The following is a 19738-nucleotide window of genomic DNA, read 5'->3' as shown; positions in this document are numbered from 1 at the left end:
CTACAGCAAGCGTAAATATATAAATACATGAAAAAAAAAAAAAAATCGCTACAGCATACTGCGCCGGACTAGTGAACATTAGGCCTATTTGTTCATGTCAAAAGAACAAATAAATAATTAACTTTAGTCTAACTGACAGATAAATTAAACATTGGTTGAATTAGAGCAATGTGGGACACTAATGGGTAGCAACACAATAAACCAAAAGCAAGTGTGCTAATATTACTTATATTATAGATGGGTTGTCAAATGTTCTGTCACAGGAGTTAATCTGTCTGAAAACATGACATTGCGAGATGAGGGACAGACAAACTCCAGGTAAAAAGAAAATAAAACGCAACGTTGTAAGCTATTGAATTGTGATGTATTTATGGAATAAATGTGGACTGATACTGTGAAATTACATTTGTAAATATCAAACAATGTCCTACTTCATCCATTGCATTACAAAAGGTGGAATAGATTTGGAACAGAATATTCTTTTAATATTAAATTAATATTAGTACTACATTAAGAACTTAAATGAATAAGAATTTGTTATAAAAATATATAATACATAATGTATTTAGTTATAGTAATATATAATATAATAATTAAATAACTAACTAGAATCCCAGCAAAAGACATTCATCTGAAGGTAGATTTATTCTAGGACTTATATACAAGCATATGACTATGTTTATATTTTGACTGAGTGTATGTCATAGCAACACTGTGAATTCCAGTTGAATTATTTCGCTCAATTAGACTATAGGTTTTAAGAAATAGTGAAGACTGATTGAAGAAATTATTGAAAATCCCCATGAACTACAAATCTTTTGTAAAATTCAGATGTATTGATGACAACATGCCACATTCATTCAGTGATAAGCTCTGTGCATGAGACCAGTTTATAACAATGAAACTTACATGACCATTGATAAATAGTCAATATCAACTGATTATCTGGAATCTAGTTTTCTTTGCAAAGAATTATGTTTTCTAAATACACCGTTGCAATGAAAACAAACATAAAGAATAGTTGAAGAGTCAAGAGCCCTATTAAAGCAAACATTATTTACCTAATGGTGAATTCAACTTTAGTAGACGTCTGACAGAAATAGTCAGTCTGGTTAGTAATGAAGTAAAGCTGGTAATGCTGTTTGTGGAGTTGCTTAATCATCCTCTGCTAAGATCTGGAGAAGATTTAAATTATTTTATTTGCAGTTTTTTCCAGGCTGTGGCTGGAAGTCAATAGTAGTTTTTTGTGTTTCTGCTCTTCTCTTTTTTGTTAAGCAGGTGTTCGTCACAAATGCTCAATCAGAACTCTCTTAATCACTAAATTATCTAATGAACTGCAATGCTTCTTCAGTCTTATTTTTAGCACTCTGTAGTATGCACACTGAGCAGTGTTCATTTCATTAACTCATCTGGGCTGACCCATGTGGGGCCCTCATAGAAACTGAGGACAAAACTGGATGGGCCCCAGTTACATAGCCCTGGTGCTGCCCATCTGGGCCCCACATGGGTTTGCTGGCTGGGAGACAACATAACTCTACCATAGCAACACTCAGCTTAATCACTTGAATTTTATGCATCTTAAGCACTTTATTCCATTATCATTTGTGATATTCATTGTTGATTTCTATTGTTTACTTTTTGTTAAATTTAATTTATTACACTTGTGTCTTCCTTTTGTTGATAATATAGTAAGAGGTTCTACAAGTTAGTGTTATCCCTCCAGTCTTTCACATCTAATGTATTCATAACTGCACCTTAAGTGACATGTGATTAAAAAATTTGTGTCATCGGTGACATGAGTTCCCATCTTTAAATTAGTTCGCCTCCGATGGTGGGTAAAAGTAAAATCATGATAGCAAAGAAAAAAGAGGACAAAGTTAAAATGATCTGTCTTTTACCAAGTTCATGGTCCCAGAACAACATCAGTGTACATTGACTGGTTAAAATAAGCAAATAACTAGTGAAGAAAAAGTTAGGAAAATGCATACTGAGTTTAAGTTTTACACAAAGCAAGTTATTGGCTTTTCAAACCTTTGTGAACTGGGGAACTCACACTGTCCGTGTCTGCACACAACATCAGAACATCAAGCTAAGGGCTGAGTTGGCAAAGCTAAATGTGGACTGTTCAAGAATTCTGTGACTCCCAATCTTTGTCCAAGAGGCCTTACTACAGATGCTTAAACAATTAGACGAAGATGACATACTTCATGAGATATTTTGTAAGCAATGAATTATAACTGATAGAGCCGATTTCATTTAGGCTAAGATACAATTTGAAACATGATTTAAACATCAGAATGTTTGGTACCTGATGTGTCTTCGATGTCTAGTAACAAAAAGGTTTGCTTTTTGTATTAACTAAAATGTATGGTTCTAATTCTAGTTAAATGTATTTTGTTTATTCCAGGATATGTGTTATTAATTTTATTGTCATTCCCTTTTTGTATTAATTCTGGCCACCTCCTTTAAATTCAAAATTAAATTAAAATGTTGTATAGTGAGTTATTCTGTGATTTGTCCTCTTTAAGTTTGAGAGGCTTGAGGATTATATTATTATGTCACTTTTAATACTTTTTACAATCCAAATGATTTAGTGTGAGTGGAATTACATTTTGACTTTCACAGAATTTCCCCTTCTTTTTTTTTATACCTACAATGTTTGAGACCACCTTTTTATATAAAGCAAGTTCAAATAAAGATTGTCACAATTTAATCTCAATTTGATTCCTGTTTGTGGCTATGGACTTTTTGATGTTGTTGTGATTCGAACATGTTCATGGCAGATCCATCACACAGGAGCAGATTATCAATTAATTAAAAATTTGTTTTCACACAGTTTCTTGCACAATAATACATTATGACCTCAAATATAAACTGATTTTATCTGCTAATTATCTCAGAAAGACAATAATAAATTAAATCTCAATACAGCTGTCACCCATTCTGTAGTGATATGTCTGTACACAGTCTGTATATGTGATCTGTGAGTCATATTTGACTTTTTGGTTTAGGTTCAGGGAGAATAAAGAGGATCTTGGCCTTGAGCGAGACACTTAAGCCTGCATTGCTTCAGGGACACCACCACTTGTACATTCATCCACAAATTAAATTCATGATGATGGCATTGTGTGAGAGCTATGCAAACAAATTTCACTAGCCCTGGTCATGTTTGAAATATTTATGTATCACCATATATATTAGTTGTTCCAACCAAGGAAAAGTGACAAGGGGTTTGTTCTTCACTTCAAGCACAGCTCAAGACAAACAACTGATGTGGGGAATTACAATGCATGAATTCAACTGATAGACACTCAAATTTCAAGGGATATTGTCTTTGTGTTTACCTGCAAACACATATGAACGTAGAGCCTTCCAGGATGCTTGAGTGAAATTCTGACCCCATGACTGGCAGGTAAACAAATAAATCTAATTTATTTTCCCTGTGGCTTATTTCATGAAACTGGTATTTGTGTGTGTGTGTGTGTGTATTTATATATGTGAATGTGGATGGACAAAAAAAGTAGTAATGTTGGTTTTCTCGAAATTGATATAAATCATCTGAAAGCAGAATAAATAAGCTTTCCATTGATGTGTGGTTAGTATAGGACAATATTTGGCCGAGATACAACTATTTGAAAATCTGGAATCTGGGGGTGCAAAACAATCTAAATACTGAGAAAATCACCTTTAAAGTTGTCCAAATGAAGTTCCAGCAATGCATATTACTAATCAAAAATTAAGTTTTTAATATATTTACAGCAGGAAATGTACAAAATATCTTCATGGAACATGATCTTTACTTAATATCCTAATGATTTTTGGCATAAAAGAAAAATGTATAATTTTTACCCATACAAGGTTTTTTATTTTTTATTTTTTATTATTATTATTATTATTTTTTTTTGGCTATTGCTAAAAATATACCCCAGCGACTTAGGACTGGTTTTGTGGTTCAGGGTCACACACACACACACACACACACACACACACACACACACACACACACACACACACACACACACACACACACACACACACACACACACACACACATATATTTTCCAGTTTATTCATTTGAATGAATATAGTCAGATAATTGCAATAGCTGTGTGATTTTCTTGCTTTGTAAATGCGATAAATTCATGTATCAATGACAATGTTTAGAGTTAGTGTTGTGAACTTTACTGAACCTGACCTAAACTGGGTTTGTTTGGTTTCGTCAACTATAAACCTACTCTGAAACTCAGAGTTTGTTCAACTAGCTTTGTTTAACAGGCAACTGTTTTACATATCAAACATTTTTACTGACTGGAAAATCCTTTGTAGGCCATTGTTACACTAAGGAGTTATTCCTACATGATCAAGCTGATGATCTGAATCAGATGTTTTCAATAAGACAGACATATAAAAAATAAAGTATAAAGAGCAGTGGGTCCTCGGAAATGAAGGTAAAAAACACTGGCTTATATGATAATGGAAGAAATTACAGTAAAATATTTCGGTGAGCTGTATACACTTGTAGTAGAGTAGTCATTCAGCCATTCAAATCAAATCATAGCATAGTTGATCATGTTATAAAACTGCAACATAAAGTTTTTACACAGCTTTATTTAAACATTCTATTTTTCACTATTTTGCACTTTAAAATAAACATCCAAATTTCAATGCAAAAGTTCCTATGTAACTGAAGTTCCCATGTTTGTTATTAAGTGATAAAAAGCAGTTGCAAAAGTTTTACAAAACATGCACATTCGTCTCTGCACCAATACAGTGTGCACTTCATGGTTTACATATATGACCCCAGACCACAAAACCAGTCTTATGTCGCTGGGGTATATTTGTAGCAATAGTCAAAAATACATTGTATGGGTCAAAATTATCGATTTTTCTTTTATGCCAAAAATCATTAGGATATTAAGTAAAGATCATGTTCCATAAAGATATTTAGTAACTTTCCTACCATAAATATATTAAAACTTAATTTTTGATTAGCATTACATTTACCAGACACTTTTATCTAAAGCGACTTACAGTGCATTCAGGCTAACATTTTTACCTAACATGTGTTCCCTGGGAATCAAACCCACAACCCTTTGCGCTGCTAACTCAATGCTCTACCACTAAGCCACAGGAACACTGTGAGTTTCAAATAGTTGTATCTCGGCCAAATATTGTCCTATCCTAACAAACAATACATCAATGTAAAGCTTATTTATTCAGCTTTCAGATTATGTACAAATCTCAATTTTGAAAACTTGACACTTATGACTGGTTTTGTTGTCCAAGGTCACATATGGTTTACATAAAATACATAATGTCAGCTCCTGAACATGATGACTGATGGGATATGCTGCTTAGACCCAAATACTGCTCCGATGCTGTATATATGCATAAACATGACCAACTGACAGACATAATTTTAAGAGTGAATCTTTATTCTATAAAATAAATATCTCAGACAGTTCTTTCACCTTTATTTTCTACAGCAGTCTTATCAAACCTTCAGAGTACTCAGTTCAAGTTCTCTGCCCTTGGAAAGGACTAGAGCACAATGATGCCCACTTTGTAATGCTTGTTTACAAATTTGAAATATGTTTTTTTAATATAACCATTTGCAACATCACAGCCCAGAACTTAGATATCTATTGTAAGCAATTTCTCTTAGATTAAAAAACTTATTAGATACGATCAGGAAATCTCTAGCATTAACTAGAGTTTATCACATTTTCCAGAATTATAAAAGAGACATATGCAGAGTCATTTACTGAATTATTTAAAAACACAGCAACAGAAAGTTACATGGCTTCTGTGCACAATAAATGCATTGTATCAAATAAGTACAGTTAAAGACACAATATAAAGTGAGTCTACTTTTATTTAGCAATTAACTTCTGCTACCTAAATCAAATCAATATGTGGTGTGACCCACCCACCTCCTCTCTGGTTACTGACCTAATTGTTGCTAAGTGCACTAGCCAGACGGGATTTAAACTTTGTGATTTAGTTTTTGAAAGCAAAAAAAAAGGCAAAAAGCACAATGTTCTCTTACAACTCCTGATTATATAATACAAACCCACAGCATTCGGCGTGCTTTTCAAAAGCTGCTGTTTTCTGTATTGTTTTCCATTGTCTCTTTTTGTGCAATCTTATTTCACAATGGACAAAAGAGACAGATTAAAATACCAGGCGTAAATGGGAATTTGTCTTCCTCATCTGCTTGTGATCGGATCGAACAAAACGCATCTTAATACCAGGTATAAATAGGGCCTTAGATCCATCTTTGAGCAACTGATTATTCAGTTAGCACAATACATTATTAATTCCAGTGGATTAAGTTGCCACAAATCTGTGTTCAGGATAGGTCAAATTTAAGGCCATAAATAAATACAGCAAGGTGCACGTCACCTGAGACATGAAGAATTCTATTACTGACTTTTTTTTTTGTGATCAAGCAGTTGGCAGACGAATTTAAAGGTATTAGTTAACCCTGCATCTTCTCACTATGACCAGACACCACAATCCAGCCAACATAAGACTCTGTGTGACAGCAGGTGCCTAAAGAATGAATAATTGACATGTAAGGGAATACAAAAATAACATAATATCCATAATAATATAGGACATAATATCTCTCCAGTTAATTTTGGCAGGATTTTTTATTTAATTATTTTTATTAATGCCTTTATAAACTATTTACAAACTGTAAATAACAGTTAGTATTGTGTGGCATTTCATGTATACGAAACATTAGTATGAAAGCCAAATCTTCCCAAGTATGGTCAGAAACACAATAATGGTGATTATATAAAAAAGCAAGAAAGTCACATCTATGATTCTTGCCACTCTGGTCCAGCACAGTGATCTCCGCATCCCATTCTGATCTCTAACTGAGTCTGGAGAGTTCTGCAGGTCTCTTACATTATCTATAAGAGGAAATACAAAACATGTCTGCTCTGAATAAACACTATATGTAGTGTGGTCTACATTATCCCATATACAGGTGCTTCTCAATAAATTAGAATATTGTGGAAAAGTTTGATAATTTCAGTAATTCAACTCAAATTGTGAAACTCGTGTATTAAATAAATTCAACGCACACAGGCTGAAGTAGTTTAAGTCTTTGGTTCTTTTAATTGTGATGATTTTGGCTCACATTTAACAAAAACCCACTAATTCACGATCTCAACAAATTAGAATATGATGACATGCCAATCAGCAAATCAACTCAAAACACCTGCAAAGGTTTCATGAGCCTTCAAAATGGTCTCTCAGTTTGGTTCACTAGGATACACAATCATGGGGAAGACTGCTGATCTGACAGTTGTCCAGAAGACAATCATTGACACCCTTCACAAGGAGGGTAAGGCACAAACATTCATTGCCAAAGAAGCTGGCTGTTCACAGAGTGCTGTATCCAAGCATGTTAACAGAAAGTTGAGTGGGAGGAGAAAGTGTGGAAGAAAAAGATGCACAACCAACTGAGAGAACCACAGCCTTATGAGGATTGTCAAGCAAAATCGATTCAAGAATTTGAGTGAACTTTACAAGGAATGGACTAAGGCTGGGGTCAAGGCATCGAGAGCCACCACATACAGACGTGTCAAGGAATTTGGCTACAGTTGTCGTATTCCTCTTGTTAAGCCACTCCTGAGGCATCTTACCCGGGCTAAGCAGAAGAAGAACTGGACTGTTGCCCAGTGGTCCAAAGTCCTCTTTTCAGATGAGAGCAAGTTTTGTATTTCATTTGGAAACCAAGGTCCTAGAGTCTGGAGGAAGGGTTGACTGGCCAGCAAACTCACCAGACCTGAACCCCAGAGAGAATCTATGGAGTATTGTCAAGAGGAAAATGAGAAACAAGAGACCAAAAAATGCAGATGAGCTGAAGGCCACTGTCAAAGAAACCTGGGCTTCCATACCACCTCAGCAGTGCCACAAACTGATCACCTCCATGCCACGCCGAATTGAGGCAGTAATTAAAGCAAAAAGGAACCCCTACCAAGTATTGAGTACATGTACAGTAAATGAACATACTTTCCAGAAGGCCAACAATTCACTAAAAATTTTTTTTTTTTTTTTTTTTTTTTTGGTCTTATGAAGTATTCTAATTTGTTGAGATAGTGAATTGGTAGGTTTTTGTTAAATGTGAGCCAAATCATCAAAATTAAAAGAACAAAAGACTTAAACTACTTCATTCTGTGTGCATTGAATTTATTTAATACACACGTTTCACAATTTGAGCTGAATTACTTAAATGAATTAACTTTTTCACAACATCCTTATTTATTGAGAAGCACCTGTATACAATTATTCAATGGAGAATTGTTTTGCTGACACTTTCATAGAAAAAGAAGAAGAAAAATAACAAACAAACAAAATATGGATAGCATACGATTTTGATGTGGTTTACTCAAAGGTCAATTTTATATGCTTTCATTTCTCCTGTGTACCAGAATGACAAAGCAAGCAAATCTTAAACTTAATTCCACTAACAAAACCTTAATTTGAGAACTGAAAGTATAAGATAAGATAAGACTCTTACCATCTCGGCCACTAACAGCAGCTGTGTTTTCCACTTATCTATTCTCTGCTCCTTTAGCCATCAGAAAAGTCACAAGGATGGTCTCCAGAATGCTGATACCAATGAGACTGAAAATCACACTGCAGTAAATGCCTGTGGAAAGAACAAACTATGATAGCAAGAGCTGAAATGCCTTTGAAATAACCTTTTTTGTTTGTTTAAATCAAGTGTTGGAAGTGGAGGTATGTGGTATTTCTCTACTGTTCATGAGAAACCTGCTGAAAATTTAAAAGCTCGCTGGATGACAGAGTTTCAGACTCAGACAGACCACAATAAACTGGCTGCATGTTTTCTTTTCAGCTTTTCTGAGCTGGCAGACATGCCAGCAACCTGACTGAATGCAAGAAAAGCTAAAAAAAAATAGAAAATTTCACCCAATGTCCCCTTTTAATACTGCTTAAATAATGTTCATGGTAAGTGCAACTGACTCATCTATTTTTTATTTTATATATATATATATATATATATATATATATATATATATATATATATATATATATATATATATATATATATATATATATATATTCTCTTTACTCTAGGTTAAATGCCTAATTCGAACCACCCAGTTTATAGGTTGCATTTTTAACTAATTAAGTCATGATGAGCATGTCAGTGTTAGACTCACCAATCAGTGGGATTTTATCAGCTGTAGAGGGCAGCGTGTCGTTAAGAATCAGCAGCAAAACAGAAATAGACAGCAGTAAAGTCACTTTAAAACTCAGCTTGTCTGTTCCACTTGCGTCAATGAAGAAGGACATCATATCCAGCACAAGGAAGAAAAATACTGGTATTATAATGTTTATGACATACAGTAGAGGTCTCCTCTTGATAGTGATCTGCCATGGACAAACAGAAAATGTCTAAACAATACAGCAGTGAAACCAAATTAGTATTGAAATCGAGAGCAAGTGTGTTAACAGTTTGTTTACGGAATAATACAATATAAAATCTGAGTAATTAATTAAACATTAATTAATTATAACAAAGGCAGAGCCGTATTAGCCATTTCATTTCCACAGAATGTGTGAAAAGTATGTGCCTAAATTTAAAAGCTTTGGTTAGGAGTGCCAGCGTGCATGGAGGGGTTGTTGGGACTCAAGAGACACCAGCAACTTAAAATACTGGTTTGCTGCTCAGTAGTGGCTTTTTTTATAGCTGTCTTTTTAATAAAAATCGCATGAGGACTGTGACTTGCTTAATAATGTGAAACATTCTCTTTATGAAGACCTGGCAAACTGTTTAAGAAACCTCTCTGAGATAGATGCCAGTTATCGCTGGAATGTGTTATGGCGAGTGCCTGTTGATGCTGTTATTAGTTCTCTCTTGGCACTCATGCACAATGACGATCGAGCACTTCATTCTGGTAAAAGCACCAAATGAACACCTTTAGTTTTAATTAAGAAAGAAAAACTATAGAAGGGTGAATTAGAACCTGTGTGACAAAAATTCTGCCACTAGACCATTAAAGCGCACAAATAATCTGTGCAAATTTATATATTTATTCACAACTGTAAAGAATCTCAACAGTAATTATATTGTATTATTACTATTATATTTATATTGATATCACCCCTGCTGCACGGGCCCCACAGGTCTCTAGTTATGCCACTGAGTCCCACCCACTGATAAACACAAAATTTGCATGTTGACTTTTGTCATGTTTGTGTCATGTTTGTGCAGGATGTGCGGGAATTTTGTATGCCCCACCCTTTTAAAGGTTAAAATGAAAATCTAATTACTTAGTTCTGGCACATGTTTTGCACACTCTCTGTGGTAAATAATGGCCAGATGGCCAGGCTTAGCATTCTATTTATACATTTAATTTTAATAATGAGTCTTGCCACCCACTCTATACTCTGTGTTCTGTACCTTGTATATCAGCAGATCCTGTAAATTATCTAGAAGAGTGGCATTAGATTTAGAAGTATCTATACTGAGGAGTTCCCACTCTCCCTGGGCTTGAAAGAACTCCTTGGATTCATGCGTGATGTTTTTATTGTCAGAAAATGGGTCGATGGTAAGTTCATCAACTGTGAGAAAACAGACAATAAACAATTTTCTTAATTAATTTATTTATTTTACAATCTATTTATATAAAAAATATTGTGTTTTGTCTTGGATTTTAGATGTACTTGAATGCACTGCAGAGTGAAGTGTTATATTGCAGATTTGGGTGTCGAAGGGAAATCTGTAGAGATCCATCTTACAAGCAGTGGTCAGGGCTAAAATATCAACTGAGACTGACAGTTCCCACCAGAGTAACTGTAAATATGGAGACTCCTTTGTCCCAAACTCTGTTCTGATGCTAAACAAACAAACAACAACAACAAACTGTGATTCTGATCATATGACTGACATAATTAAAAAGACAAAGCATAATTAGAGGGCCATACAAATTTAATGTAATTTGTACAGACTACTGAAAATAATTTATGTGGAAAAAAAATAGGCAGTGCACTAGCGAATCGCAACAAACTTGGCCAGCTAACCAATCTTTGCAAATTTCTAAGGGAGGGGCTTCATAGAACCAGGAACTCAAAAGACCGTTTTAGGAGAATGGAAAAAGTGGTGTAGAATAAAAGTAAAATATGTGAAAAAATAATGAGATTTAAAATAACAAAAAAACAAAACAAAAAAAAACAAAGCATGAACACATTACAGTGCACCCCATAAACACAATTAAACCTTTGAAAATAGCCGGTCGACCACCCATTTAAAATAACACTGAGGCAGTGATAGAGTTAATGAGATATTAAAGGAATGACTGAGCATAAGTGAAATGCAGTTGTTGCTGCATCTGAGCACTAGACCCTTGAGTGCTTTATTTTTTATTTATTTATTTATTTTTGGCTGTCGTAGCTGTTTGTTGTATTAGTGTTTTCAGAAATAACTTTTATTGCATCAGAATAAGTCTTCTTCTTCTTTTTAAATGGCGGTTGGCATCCATCTTATTGTTGCATTACCGCCCCCTTCTGTTCCAGAGTGTGGATCAGGTAGTAAGTTCGCAATCTTTTTCTATTATAAATTAGGGATAGAGGGGGAAGAAGGGGAAAAAAGACCCCCCCCCCCATTCCAAAAGTACAAAATACCCAATAATTACTCTTTCTTCCTTACCATCATAACCTATAACAACGCCAAGCTTCCCTTACAAAAACGAATAGTTCTCTTACCTGTGCTCTATCACTCATACCTAGGGTTGTTTTTAAAGTAAGTTTCAGCACCCCAACCTCCTTCAGATTATTTTCCATTATCTCTCTCTGCCTCTGGTATCTCCTACAATGTAGAATTACATGCTCCACTGATTCCTCTTCCTGACACTCCTCACACAGACCCATCTGATGTTTCCCTACCATTTTTAATGTTTTATTTAGAGCACAATGTCTCAGCCTTAATCTTGACAATACAATTTCCTCTTTCCTGTTTCCACTTCCTACCTTATTTACTTTGATACTCTTTTGAATATGGTATAAATGTCTCCCTTTCCCTTCATTATCCCACATAACTTGCCACTTGTGGTTAATTTTTTGCCAGATTATGCACTTCATTTCTGCTTAACTGATTCTTATTTGCATTTCTACATTTTCTTTCTTAAAAGGGTTACTCCACCACAAAATTAAAATTTTGTCATTAATCACTTACACCCATGTCATTCCAAACCCGTAAAAGCTTTGTTCGTCTCCAGAACACAATTTAAATATTTTGGATGAAAACCCAAAGACTTGTGACTGTACCATAGACTGCCAAGTAAATTGCACTGTCAAGGTCCAGAAAAGCATGAAAGACATCATCAGAATAGACACAGAAGAGACAAATTCTTGAATAAAGTCGTTATTTTTTGTTTTCTCACATACAAAAAGTATTCTCATCGCATCATAAAATTTAGATTGAACCACTGATGGCAGATGGACTATTCTGACGATGTCTGACGAAGCCTCCCGGTTTTTATCCAAAATATCTTAAATTGTGTTCTGAAGATGAACAAAGCTTTTACGGGTTTGGAATGACATGAGGGTAAGTGATTAATGACAAAATTTTAATTTTGGGGTGGAGTATCCCTTTAAGGCCTTCTTTGCAACCTTGTCAACTCTTTCATTCCCCTTCACTCCTATCTGTGTGCTGGGAGCCATAAAAATTTAACTTGTCCTCCGTGGTTTGTTATTCTTGTAACTGAATCAGAAGGCATCAAGACAGAATAACATCAGGTTATATTGACAGTTGATTAATATCATAATGAAATGTCTGATTCACTGATCACATTTGAAGTCTACCTTCACTGATCAGAAGTTTTTATTTTTTTATTTTTTTATTATTTTAATTTGTTTAAAGGGGTCATATGATGCGTCTCATGGTGCATAAAAAAGATCTGTAAAGTTGCAAAGAATCAAATTCAAAGATATATTCTTTATAAAAGTTAAGTCAACAACGGCCTCCTAAAATGGCTCATTGTAACACACCCCCACATCTCTACGTCCCTATGTGGGAAGATTTGCATAACTCCGTCCAAATGTTCACGCAAAGAAAGAAGGCGTAACTTTTATTCTCACTGTTCCTGTCGCCGCCATGTTGTGGGAGATGGTGGTGTTTTATTGTGAAAGCGAAACTACTTTGTTTGTCCTTCCAAAAGATGACACAACTTAATCAGTGGTTAAGTTGTATTTACAACACTGTTCCAGAACAGTTCAACCCAAATATTCAGATGTGTGCAGCGCATTTTACAGAAGAACGAGGACTGTTTCTTGAACCAAGCTATAGTTCAATTAGGACATTTAAGTATTTTTTATAAATGTTCCTTACAAAAAACATTACAGATGCCCCTCTTGAGACAAAACAAAGGCATTTATATATTTTAAGATCAGTAAGTGCAAGTTTCTTTCAGCTGAAACAGCTCAGACTTACATTTTAGTGTGGGACTATGCTTAAGCCTTGTCTGTGAAAGCGGGGAAAGTGTTTTTTGAACCTTAAACCACATAAACACATTACATTGCACTGAATACACAAAATAATGTTTTTTTTTTTTTTTTTTTTTTTTTTTTTAAGCAACGTCATATGACCCCTTTAAACTTCATTTCCTGATTCAATTTTTCCTTCTTCTATACATAATTTATCATTCTCTCAGTACTAACCCTATAAATGAAAGTGCCAAAAAAGAGGCAAAGATAAAATTCTGCATAAATAAATAAATACAAATAAAAATATATATATACCTTTCTTTGATAATAATATCTGGAGTCCAAAACATATCTTTTGTTGCTGGAACTGCTTCAATTCCACAAAACTGATCGTACTGCCACCCCATGTTATTGAACCAAGCCTGCAAAGTTATGAATATAAGTTTCACAGTGATCATGAAAAGGTCAGTTTTTCTCAAGTTGGTTGCTGTACCATTTGTCTTCCTTTCTTCAAGAACTCTGAATTACCAGTTTCTTTTTAACCAAAGCATTCATCTTTGTGTCATGACCAACAACAAATTTCAGTTATACAGGTGTTTATGGACACCTCAGTATCTCAGCATATGATGCCCACTAAAGACACAGAATTTTTTTTTTTTTTTTTTTTTTTTTGGAAATTTTGAATAAATTTCAGTACGATTTTTTTATTAATTATTATGAAACCCAGATTAAATTAATATTTCTTTTAACAATACATTTATATTCAGTTTTCAAAAAAATATATGTTCAGTTTTCAACCTCTGCATCAATCTTCTACACCAACTTCAGAATCCTTTCTTCGGGGATCCTCAGTCTGTGTGTTACAGATTGCCCAGATCTTCTGCACAGATTTAAGAACCTTCACATTCAAGGCTCCTTAATCAGCGTGTTAAAGACCAAGGACCTTTCCAGTGCTCAGGAGTTCATTGTCCATAACCCTTGTGTGGTTAAGATCATTTAAACGGAACCCAGCTCCTTTCTTCCTGCAATGTGGCCCAACACAACAAGTGAAAAATGCCACTTCTCAGACTCAGCATATCACCAGGCGGAATGTAAATATAATTTTAACAAACCTCTTTCCAGACACCTTGACAGTTTACGATTTTCTAACTTACATTCAGTTTTGTAGCTGATGTCAGTTGAATCCAAAAGAAGGTTTACATTGTTAGGCTCAGATGAATTTATCTTTTCATAAGTGACTGAGCTGGATGGTATAAAGTGCAAAAGATTTATGAATGCTAGAGTCACAACATTTAACTGCCATAATAAAAAAAATTAATTAAAAAAACACATTCTGTTTGTTTTCTTTATTTTACAAAGGCACAGATTGGTTCTTATTGTGTGTAGGCTATATATAAATAAAAATAAAACATGTCTTACTCCTAACTTTATTTGTATGTCACTGGTGTTTGATGATGAGTTTTTGGCTCAAGGTCTGCATTTAAAGTCATACGTATTCGCTGGGATTAGGACTTGGCTTTCTGCAGACAATCAAGTTCTTCCACACTGACTGAATCAATAATTTATTTGTGAATCTTGCCTTATACACAGAGGCATTGTCATGTTAGAATAGAAAAGGTTCCTGTCCAAACTGTTTCTATGAAATTAGAAAAACACAATTCCCTAGAATATTATTGCTTAAACATTAAGATTTGTACTCATGGAAATGACTAAATTATTTAAACCTGTTCATTAGAAGGGGGTGTCCCAATACTTTTGGCAATATAGTGTACATACATACCTAATGTTACATACATACACTCTAAAAATGCTGGGTTATTTTTTTAACCCAAATGCTGGGTTCAGCATTTATCAGCGCCACCGATTTGGTGCACTTCTTCAGCTAAATAAGTCTTTACTGTACTGTAAATTGTATTATTTTACGCAACACAACATAGGGATGAGATGTCAGCCAGCATGATAGAAATGTTTTTGCCTTGCATAACATAAATGGAATTTATTCGTTATAGTACTGAGCTTAAAGCTGCTGTCTGTAAGTTTTGTCTCTTTGTCGCCATCTCTGTTTGAAAACCTGTAATTGTAGTTTCTTGCAGAATTATTTTAATTACGTGGGTAGTGCGTCGGCACGGGGATGAATCTAATGTTTTGAGGTATATGTGTGGCTGTCAGTCACCACACTGGTACTGTACTTAGGAATCACAGATTCTATACGTCTTGGGGTAGATGAATCAAATAAGAATTTCACCAGATATTGCCATCTGAACATGTAAGTAACAAGTTACAACTGAGGAAAAACATATTACAATTAATTGTGCTACCAATGGTAATTAAATCTACTGATCAGTTATCAGTTATAATTGCTATACTTTGTTCTCAAACTGTTAATGTTAACAACATCAGCATTGCGTGACTACATGTATGTGTGTATTAGACTTCAGTTTCTGTATAGTGTAATCTTATCATACTATTCGAATTTCATATAAAGAAATTGTTCTTTTAACCCTAAAAGCAAATTATTCTTCCTTGGTTCTCTTTAAAACACAAGTCTTGTGTAATCCCAGGCTATCTGCAATCAGATGCACATTTAGAACTGGAATATAATTGAATTTCATTCACATGTTTTATACACATAGTGCTTTCTGGATTACAATCCATCAAAATTATAAATTTTATTATTCCAGCTGCTGTGAAAAAGCTATAAACGATCCGCCACATGCAGGATTCTCACATGCAATAGTCTAGTAGCCGGGACAACTTCTTTATGTTTACAGGCGTGACGTAATGACACAGCAGCATGCTTGAATTTCCCACGAAAACCTACATGTACCACTCAAATTAGAAAACATTATTATAAGATAACCGTTGTGAATCGGTCTAAAGTAAGGCAATAGTTTTGAACACTGGGTGGTTATGTACTTGCTCAGAGATTGATTTCAGATTATTTTTAACCAAAAAAAGTTACGGACTGCAGCTTTAAGTTAATTTGATGTTAAAATATGTTCTCTAATCTCAGTACTGTTTGTTTATGGGCAAGTTTTGGAGTCAGTCATGGCATCTTTCAGCTACAAATGAAATGTGAGGTTGCGGTCTGAAGTTCGCAGTTCCACCGCGAACAGCAGCCCTTCACCGGCTCAGATTTCAGGGTCACACAGCACAAGAATTAGCACTATTTCAGTGAAAAGCAATTACAGAGAATGGTTATTAAAATGCTACTTTCAAATGTTACAATTTTAATGTCTAAAATGCATGTTAAACAAGTTTAAATGTATGTAATATTATTATTTCAAGCTATACTGTATTCACCCAAATAAATTAAATTTGTCTTGTAATTTGTCCATGGGTGTTCTTGCTTAATAATAAATGTTCATCTTTGATTATTGTTGTTGCCTCTAGTATTTCTTTGTTATTATTAAAAATATTTTATTTTAATTTTTAAAACAAACCAGCATGTTTGGTAAAAACATTTATCCCCAACTAAATTAATTAAATTTATTAATTAAACTCATAATAACCCAGCATGTGTTCTGTCCAATATTTACCTAGCGCTTGGTTGCCAAATAACCCAAGTTGGGTTGTTTTTAAGACAGATTTTTTTTAGAGTGTACCTACATACATACATATCAAATTCAAATATTCAAATATTGTATGCTATCACCATATTTACACACAAACACTGTAGTGTGTATTTTACTCAAGCAAAATTGAAGAGGAGTACTTAATAGTTTTACTGGAGTAATAATTTTTAGTGTATATGTAATTATATTTGAGTACTTGATTTGTATACTTCGTCCACCACTGGGGTTCTGTAATCAACTCTATAACCAATTTTTTTTTTTTTTTTTTTTTTTTTTTTTTATGTGCCATGACACAAAAACGAGCTGTGGTAAAACCAAGTGAGAATTTTTTTTTTTTTTATTTTAAAAAAAAAAAAAATGATGGTTGAGCATTACCAATAAATAAAGCTAAAAAACTAGGAACAATAAAAATGGTGAAGCAACTACTTAGGATTCAAGAGTGAAATTCTTGATATTTAATAAGATTTTGTGGTCATATACAATTAAGTTTTATAAACTGAGAAACATTTAAATAAGAGAAAAATATCGAGAAAAAAAAAAAAAAAAACTTACAGTCATCTTTTTGACCTGTGTTGAGAGGCTCTGGGCTTTTTCATTCTGCAGATAAATTAAGTGTTAAATAATGACATTACAACTGTCTGACACTCATGACTTGTATAAGAAGATAAATCATGCTGGACTCATACCACTTCTATGATGGACGTCACATACAGGTCCACATAAACGTCAGTAGGAGGGTCCATGAAGTAAGGCAGTAGGTGGGTTTTTGGAACGTCAGTCCTGTTCAAGCCAAGATGTTCAAAAAGTGCCTTATAAGCAGTACCATAAACTGTGCTTTCTTCGCAGTTTGTAAAAGCAGACACCCATCCTGTGAAGATAAGACTATATTACATACTGGAGCATATTCAAGAAAGCAAGGTTCATTTACTGTCGCATATACCCTGTTATCTCGGTTGTCAAGTAAACCTTTTTTACTTGAGGTGGTTTCAAAATCACGTCCAGGAGTATGTTCAGTAAACTCAGAGGCTCACAGTGAACACACAAAAATTTTTTGTGTTTAATCCAGGACAGTGACAAATTGAAGTCACTATGGAAATAGATGCTAAGAAGTTCTCTACGTGCTGCAGTAAAAAAAATGGCTGCCCACTGCTTAGGGTGTTTGTGTTTATATGGGATAAATGCAGAGCATAGGTTACCACTTGGCTACAAGTCACATCACTTTTATATTGACACATGTAACAATAGGTCCACTGAAGGCGAACTTAAGAACCCAAGTGCAGCTTTATTCCAAAAGTAATACAAAATACACACATAATCCAAACAGAGACTTGACTTAGCATGGACAGACTTGACTCATCAACAGCAGGTTACAACATCAATACACAACAAGAGACAAAGGCTATATGAGGGCTATATATACCAAACAATCAGGGTCACATGACACAATCCAACCAATGAGGAACAAGACACATGACCTAACCAACCAATCAGAACATGACACGATGAACAAAGGAAACAATAGCCGGAATACCAGAAGGCATAGGAACCACATGACTAGACAGGAACCAGGGCTGCGTTCAGCCCCAACAAAATGGTGCAAAAAGTTTTTTAAATGGAAACGATGGTGCGTTGAACACCCTGTTCTGATGACGCAAGAGCAACTGAGAAGGCCATTCTTTGTGTTCTTTTTGGAGAATTTTCAGATCCTGATGAAATCGGTATAAATACGTGTTTAATACTGCAAAATATGCTCGATGTGACAGTCACTGCCCTTTACGTCCAGAATAAAAGAGAACATCCCAATCGAGTGAAGGGATTTGTGGAAACTGTGGTTCCTAATTATTGTGATCCAACATTTGCCTCGTCTTTTAGGATGAAAAGACAAACATTTCAGCTGAAGGATAATCCACTTCTTACCTCAGAGACTCTGTTCCGATCTATATGACCTTATTATATTTATTGTGAGTATTAGGCTTATCATTATTGCTGATCACTGTTGTTGTGGTATGTAATTGTAATATTTACCATAATATAATCAGAGGAGTAGGCTGTAGAAACGTTTATGAAAGTGTCACTCCACAATACAACAGCAAAATATATAAATATGTATAGTATTTTTATGTTACATTAATCAGTGTCTAGCATACCTTCCTAAGGAAAGGATATGGACCAGAAGACATTGCAATTACTAAATGATATTTAAGACAGACTTAAAGAAGTTCCAGATCTATACTTGTTCTCTTTTATTATTTCTGTTATTTTGCCTTTAATGTTAATAAACATGTACAAACAATATACTTGCTCTTGTGAATTTATTTAGATGTTAATTACATTGTATGATTTGTCTCTTTAATACCACATGGTTTATATACATGTTGCTGCTAAATGGGCTGACATTTTTAAAACAACCACCAAACAAGAGAAAACCTATATCAACATTGCACACCGTTTCTAGGAAACATGTCGTTCAAACCAGAAACCATAGCAAAACGTTGCACACCGGTTTGAGCTTGAACTTGCCCCATGACTAAACTCCAAAATAAAATTCATGAGATCAATGATCAAGAAACACAAACAAAACCCAAACCCCACGATAAAACACTATACACAAAATTCCCAGTGCTAAATTAACTTTCATCAGAGTTTATTTGAGTGTTAAAATGAACACTGAAGCAGTGTTAATGTTAATGAGA

At 34.4% G+C, this 19738-nt stretch overlaps 1 protein-coding gene and 1 long non-coding RNA gene across 2 annotated transcripts in view; both read right to left on the bottom strand.

Moving 5' to 3' along the window:
• LOC109094670 (NACHT, LRR and PYD domains-containing protein 3-like) overlaps positions 1 to 19738 on the bottom strand; it is a 392152-nt gene that overhangs the window by 49413 nt on the left and 323001 nt on the right. The window lies entirely within an intron of this gene.
• Positions 13786 to 18108, bottom strand: LOC122136766. Its single transcript, XR_006154356.1, has 3 exons — positions 17732 to 18108; positions 17598 to 17642; positions 13786 to 13892 (listed from the first exon to the last, which is right to left on the bottom strand). It is a non-coding gene; the product is annotated as an uncharacterized LOC122136766 (long non-coding RNA).

The sequence above is a fragment of the Cyprinus carpio genome, chromosome B3, assembly GCF_018340385.1.
Source record: "Cyprinus carpio isolate SPL01 chromosome B3, ASM1834038v1, whole genome shotgun sequence".
Taxonomy (NCBI): domain Eukaryota; kingdom Metazoa; phylum Chordata; class Actinopteri; order Cypriniformes; family Cyprinidae; genus Cyprinus; species Cyprinus carpio.
The sequence above is the reverse complement of the archived record's forward strand: the minus strand, read 5'-3'. Positions and strand labels throughout refer to the sequence as shown.